Consider the following 7,571-nt stretch of genomic DNA (forward strand, 5'->3'; position numbering starts at 1 on the left):
CTTCCAAACTTTGCAGAAGCTCTCCTGCGAAACTTGCAGAACTAGCACCCCTGAAAGAAAGGATATTGCGGAGACATGGCTTAGTCACAGCCTGGGGGATGTTTCCAGAATGAGATTTTTACTCTGCAGTGGAGTGTGCACCGATATGAAACTTCCTGGCAGATTAAACTGTGTGCCCGACCGAGACTCGAACTCGGGACCTTTGCCTTTCGATGGCAAGTGCTCTACCAACTGAGCTACCGAAGCACGACTCACGCCCGGTACTCACAGCTTTACTTCTGCCACTACCTCGTCTCCTACCTTCCAAACTTTGCAGAAGCTCTCCTCCGAACCTTGCAGAACTAGCACTCCTGAAAGAAAGGATATTGTGGAGACACGGCTTAGCCACAACCTGGGGATGTTTCCAGAATGAGATTTTCACTCTGCAGCGGAGAGTGTGCTGATATGAAACTTTCTGGCAGATTAAAACTGTGTGCCCGACCGAGACTCGAACTCGGGACCTTTGCCTTTCGCGGGCAATTGCTCTACCAACTGAGCTACCGAAGCACGACGCACGCCCGGTACTCACAGCTTTACTTCTGCCAGTACCTCGTCTCCTACCTTCAGAACTTTGCAGAAGCTCTCCTGCAAATCTTGCAGAACTAGCACTCCTGAAAGAAAGGATATTGCGGAGACATGGCTTAGCCACAGCCTGGGGGATGTTTCCAGAATGATATTTTCACACTGCAGCGGAGTGTGCACTGATATGAAACTTTCTGGCAGAATAAAACTGTGTGCCCGACCGAGACTCGCACTCCGGAACTTTGCCTTTCGCGGGCAAGTGCTCTACCAACTGAGCTACCGAAGCACATCTCACGCGCGGTACTCACAGCTTTACTTCTGCCGGTACCTTGTCTCCTACCTTCCAAACTTTGCAGAAGCACTCCGGCGAAACTTGCAAAACTAGCACTCCTGAAAGAAAGGATATTGCGGAGACATGGCTTAGCCACAGCCTGGGGGATGTTTAAAGAATGAGATTTTCACTCTGCAGCGGAGTGTGCGCTGATATGATACTTCCTGGCAGATTAAACTGTATGCCCGACCGAGACTCGAACTCGGGACCTTTGCCTTTCGCGGGCAAGTGCTCTACCAACTGAGCTACGGAAGCACGACTCACGCCCGGTACTCACAGCTTTACTTCTGCCTGTACCTCGTCTCCTACATTCCAAACATTGCAGAAGCTCTCCTGCGAAAACCTTGCAGAACTAGCACCCATGATAGAAAGGATATTGCAGAGACATGGCTTAGCTGCAGCCTGGGGGATGTATCCAGAAAGAGATTTTTACTCTACAGCTTATTGTGCGGTGATATGAAACTTCCTGGCAGATTAAAACTGTGTGCCCGACCGAGACACGAAGTCGGGACCTTTGCCTGTCGTGGGCAAGTGCGCTACCAACTGAGCTACCGAAGCACATCTTACGCCCGGTACTCACAGCTTTACTTCTGCCAGTACCTCGTCTCCTACCTTCCAAACTTTGCAGAAGCTCTCCTGCGAACCTTGCAGAACTAGCACTCCTGAAAGAAAGGATATTGTGGAGACACGGCGTAGCCACAACCTGGGGATGTTTCCAGAATGAGATTTTCACTCTGCAGCGGAGTGTGTGCTGATATGAAACTTTTTGGCATACTAAAACTGTGTGCCCGACCGAGACTCGAACTCGGGACCTTTGCCTTTCGCGGACAAGTGCTCTACCAACTGAGCCACCGAAGCACGACTCACACCCGGTACTCACAGCTTTACTTCTGCCAGTACCTCGTCTCCTACCTTCCAAACTTTGCAGAAGCTTTCCTGCGAATCTTGCAGAACTAGCACTCCTGAAAGAAAGGATATTGCGGAGACATGGCTTTGACACAGCCTGGGGGATTATTCCAGAATGAGATTTTCACTCTGCAGCGGAGTGTGCGGTGATATGAAACTTCATGGCAGATTAATACTCTGTGCCCGACCGAGACTCGAACTCGGGACTTTTGCCTTTAGAGGGCAAGTGCTCTACCAACTGAGCTACCGAAGCACGACTATCGCCCGGTACTCACAGCTTTACTTCTGCCACTACCTCGTCTCCTACCTTCCAAACTTTGCAGAAGCACTCCTGCGAACCTTGCAGACATAGCAGTCCTGAAAGAAAGGATATTGCGGAGACATGGCTTAGCCTCAGCCTGGGGTATATTTTGAGAATGAGATTTTCACTCTGCAGCGGAGTGTGCGCTGATATGAAACTTACTGGCAGATTAAAACTGTGTTCCCGACCAAGACTCGAACTCGGAACCTTTGCGTTTTATAAAAATGTTCATTATCTTGGCACTAGTATGCATTAGAATGGTACTCTATATGCAGAATGATACAGTTCACAGAGACAAAGATGATGACTAAAGACAACCTGTCATATACTCCTTCTAACATCGGTATGTGAGGTGTCAGTTGTCAATACGTGTTTAGGGTCAGTGCTTGACTTAAAATACGAGAGTGTAGTCATGTACATTAAACATTAATGTGTGGTGTATTTAATGGTCCTGCACAATAATTTACTGGTTGCAGCGGACAGACTGAGCCACTGGCATCCTTATATTAAAATGGTGTACTGTAACTTCATCGACTATTTTCATGAGCACAGTGTGATTATAAATCAATTATAGCAGTGTATAAGAGCTTGTATTGATCCAGCAACGAAATATTGATGTTAAAAGCCTGTAAGCAGAAAACCCTGGGAAGTGGAGTTTACCAAAGGACTGCCTATGTGTTTAATTGCATGTATAGGTAAGAATATAATTCAGGCCAAATTCAAAGCATATAGAAAACAATTATTTAGACAATACTGCAAAACTGAATGACTGTTATATACCCATATGTGTAAACAAAAATATGTTCTACAACGAATTCTTACGTTTTTCGGTCTTACCCTATCAGCAATAACTTTCAGAGTGCCTGGGTCAATAACTTCTATGAAAATAACACTGAAATAACAAATTAAATATTGTTTTCCTATCAGTCAAAAACAATACATTTTACAGAGTTATTTGCAGTACTTTTCTCAAAATAATTATTGTATTTTTCAAAACCAGATTGCTTATATCCATAAAGTATGCATACCACATAGATTCAGTTGTCATCCAAAGATCAGCAAGGATGTGCACTGTGCAGCTTCGCAGGTGCTTGTGGCCAAAAACTACAAGGAGTGTCTGCATGGTGGTGGTGCTTATCCACAAGTGTGTACCAAGTAGTTTTTCAGTCGTTAGATCATATGTTAAATATTGCAGATACATCACGTTAATAACAAGAGAAGAAGGATGTTATGTGCAGATCACTTTTTCCATTCTGTGTGTGTAGTATTTACATGAGTAACAGCAGCCAATTGCTTATATGCAGATATATATCACAGTAATACTAAGAGAGGAAGAGGAGGATCATACATACAGTTCATTACTTTATACAGTACTTAAATGACTAGCAGCATCTCATTGCTTATATATTCAAAGACACATCACACAAATATTAAAAGAAGAGGAGAAGGATTTGATACAGAATACATTGTAATATACAACACTTAAGCAGCTAACGGCAGCTGATTGTCTGCATGGAGCAATAGGCTACTATTCAGCTATAGTGCAGCATTTAGCTCATTATATAACGATTGAAAGATAAAAACCACCACCATGCAGACACTCCTTGTAGTCTTCGGTCCCAAGCACCCATGAAGCTGCACAGTGCACATCCTTTTCCATCTTTGGATGACAACTGAATCTATGTGATATGCATACATTTAGCTACACAAACTAGCTACACTTCAGCTACACAAACTCAATAATCAACACCCTTTCTGCCTAATCTTTCATCAGGTTGATAACCTTCTTGTTTGAGGTGTCATGCTAGTCAGATTGTCAGGCATATATCCAAAATATTTCAGAATTATCTGAGCCGTTTACCCAGTTGATTAAACTGTTTGTACAATAGAACTTCACTTGGGATCAGCAAAGTTTTACAAATGTATAATGGAATTATTAGTACACTTGAAGCTTGGAGAGGCCCAGAATATACATGCCAATATTGATAGGTCTCATGAACTCCAGTGAAACCTTAGCCATCTTCATTGTGAATAGTCCATCATTTGGTCCAGCAGTTGAATATATTGCGCCAAAATGCCCATTCCAACGGTAAATAAAATTAATTTTGGACTGATATCTGACTTTCTCCATGGTTCTGCTAACAACAGAAATATTCATTAATTTATGAAAGTCCTTTTGAGAATCATGTATCCCAAGGACCCTCTTTTTGGTATTAATCGACCTCTTGTGTGATTGATTCTTATTGGTCTGAATTCCCAATGTGAAACATTTATGGAGGTTTCTATTATGAGGGATGCGTCTGTGCCTATTCGCCAACATTATCATCAGTTTGAGGATGGAACAAATTGATGGGGCTAGGCAATTCAGAAACAATGGGAAGCCATTGTGCACGTCATGGTAATTGGCAGGCGGTTCCACAGACCTGCCTGTGACACATATCCCTCACTAGTGTCCAAAGCCACAATTTGGATATCTTTTCCAATATGGTGACTGATTTTCATAGAAGCATTTGACATGGTCAAAATAGCAGAGACTGTTGCAAGGCATAAGCATACAGATTGCAAACAGCCATTTACTGATTTGGCGGTTATTCACCTTGGCGTACCTGTGCGTGCTGTAGCAAAGCCTTCACGAACACAATGTTCGAAAAAGGCCACATATCAATATCAGTCAACAGTTGATGTTGAAAATTCTCTGTTTTGACACTGCATCTCACGAAATTCCTTTTAAGGTTTAACAGAAGGTATGGTCACGAATGTATGTGCCTAGGCATGCATTACAGGATGTCTAAAAATGTCTGCTAGCAAGTGCAAGTCTATCTCCATATAAAAGTTCCTCTAAATCAGAGATATTGAACTCCTGTCAAATATTCATTGCATGCTTATACTCTGCAACCGTTATGTCAGTGCCTGTGAGATTGCTGGTGAATGCAGTTACAGTCAAGAAAAGTGGTTCAATGGGCTCTCTCTACAACATCTCAGTATTCTTAATGAAAGATCCCCTTCTTCATCACAACCTAAAATATTACATCATCGAGATATTCAGCTCCAGTGATACGCATATCTCTCTTGCACATTGTCTCTACAGGTTTCTGAAGAGTTACCTGCATGAACTGTAATTAATCCAAGACGAAGAGCGTATTCTTGGCGTGTTTCACTTGACGAATGAAATGCCCTTTTCTACATTGTTAGGTATGATACTGATCTTATCATCCTTCATCCCAAAACCACCCAAGTGCTGAATAAGAAATCGAGTATCACACCTGCTTCAACTATGGAAGAAGATGTATATCTGTCATGGTCGTTTGTAATTCAAGTTGCGTGAGTTGTAAGCTACACTGCAGATCTTTCCTGGTAAATGACATGGGCCTTCACATGGATTTCCGCCTGTCTATCCACATGAAACCCACAAATATGATGTAGAAATACCTGTTCGTATAAGACATAATTCTTCTGCGATTTCGTCATAGAAGATTTGTCACCACAAAGAACATCAACACTGAGCACTTTTCGAGCTCAGGGAGCAAATATCCTGCAGCATTATACCTGACGTATGGTCAGAAATCTTTGAGATTTGAGTCACACGAGCATACAATTTGATACAATGCCACAAATGGAAAGTGTTTTCATGAAAGTGGTGGGAAGCTCGGGGATTACATTCACAACGCTCCACATGAACTAATAAGTGTCCAAAAGGCAGCAATTACAAGTCTGTGTTCGTTATGATCGGCGACCTTGAACTATACAAGTTTTTATCTTCATGTAAATGTTCCAGGCTCAATCAATGAATTAGATGTCTTTCTGGATACAGCTTTGAAGCATCTGTGGAAAAAAAATATGTTGCCATTTTATTTTTAGTAAGCTTGGAGGAAAGTAAAGGGGACATATTTTTGACTCAGAATTACTGATGTTCTCACCTTTGGGCAGTATTAGTAAATCTATGTGTTTGTGACGATTACTGGGTAGAAGGAGGTCCAGCTACTTCAAGCTTTACATCTTCTATCTGGCTTCCTTCTTCGTCAACTGTGAACCACATAATTAGGGTTTTGCCTCTCAAATTTCAGTAGTAGGATTGTCCTGGGATATGAGATGGTATGAAAGTCACCATGCCCGTTGATATTACATTTTTTTATGCTGTAACCATTGCATGAATACGGTAATCGCAAACAAAATGCCTCCATCCGAAGCAATAGTATTCTGTACATTAATACATGCTTTTTAGCAGGACTATCTTTCGGAAGAGGGATGAAACTGGATCCTATGACTGAATCAAATGAATCAAAGCATGCGAGTACACATTAATGTGAAGTACATTGCTGAGTGCTTTTTCAGACCCTCCTTCTTGCATACTGGAAAATGAGGTTAGTATTATGTTCTTGGTATCTCCATAATGTTGACAATGCTTTTCTCGACAGAATTACTGCCTTCTTCGTGAGGGAGGATGAGAGGCAGTGTGTCAACTTATGTTGCAGAACTGCTTCACACCTAATGGGGGGTACCACAGGTCATACATCAGGTAGCTCCATTTCCAACACTGGTCACCTAGCATGAAGCACTGTGTAAGGGCCTCGATAGCCCACATTAGTGTTATCAATGTGAGACTGCAAGGTCTTGTCCATTAAAGCACCAGCAACCACAAAGCAGTAAAATTCACCTTCTTGTTTTCCTACTCATCCGCAAAAGAGTTTAATTGGTAACACCTGCTGCTGCTACACCCAGGTCAACGTCATGCAAGTGGTGGTGGTTGACTGCATAGCACACATGACAGAAATGACAGTCCAACCGTTCAGACTGGGGGTAAAGAGGTTATACGAGGGGACCACGGTAAACATACTGGAGTTCATGGTCCATTCCATTTTAAAAATTCAGGCTGGGGCGACAACTCCACATGCAGTGACCATGGCAAGCATGGTGCTCCAAGTTGGGGTGAGAGGGCTGCCACATGCAGTGCTTGTGGCAATGAGGTTGCATGCAGTGACCTTGGCCAGCATGATGAGCTGAACTGTGGTGAAAGGGCTATTGCATGCAGTGTTCGTGGGCACCAATGGCCTTGCCATAGTGGTAACAACAATTCCCGTTAATCACCAAATTTACGGGCTTCTGTGCCTGGGCAGCACTTCTGTAGGTCAGGTACATTCAGTCCTTGTCAAGCCAATTGGGGAGCTACTTGATTGAGAAGTAGCAGCTCAGCTCAGAAAAAACAGCCTGGAGAGCAGTGTGCTGAAGACATGCCCATCCACATCCATATACAGTGATGCCAATCAGCGGAGGGCGACATGGCGGTCGGTCAGTACCACCGCTGGTCCTTCAGAGACAAAGTGTTGTATTGGCAGAAGAGCCAACACCGTGTTACTAGAGGAGGCCGAAATGCACGCGTTTTAGCTCACGCAGGCTGGCGTGAGTAGGGAAGAACTATACTGAAGTGAGGTCTGTAACATGAAAAGGAATTAGAATTCAGAAAGCGGACGTAAG

General features: G+C 43.2%; 1 non-coding gene across 1 annotated transcript; it reads right to left on the reverse strand.

Moving 5' to 3' along the window:
* Positions 1–472: 472 nt before the first annotated feature.
* On the reverse strand, positions 473–547 carry Trnas-cga (transfer RNA serine (anticodon CGA)). Its single transcript has one exon. It is a non-coding gene; the product is annotated as a tRNA-Ser (tRNA).
* Positions 548–7,571: the final 7,024 nt, after the last annotated feature.

Source organism: Schistocerca serialis, chromosome 7, assembly GCF_023864345.2.
Source record: "Schistocerca serialis cubense isolate TAMUIC-IGC-003099 chromosome 7, iqSchSeri2.2, whole genome shotgun sequence".
NCBI classification, from domain to species: domain Eukaryota; kingdom Metazoa; phylum Arthropoda; class Insecta; order Orthoptera; family Acrididae; genus Schistocerca; species Schistocerca serialis.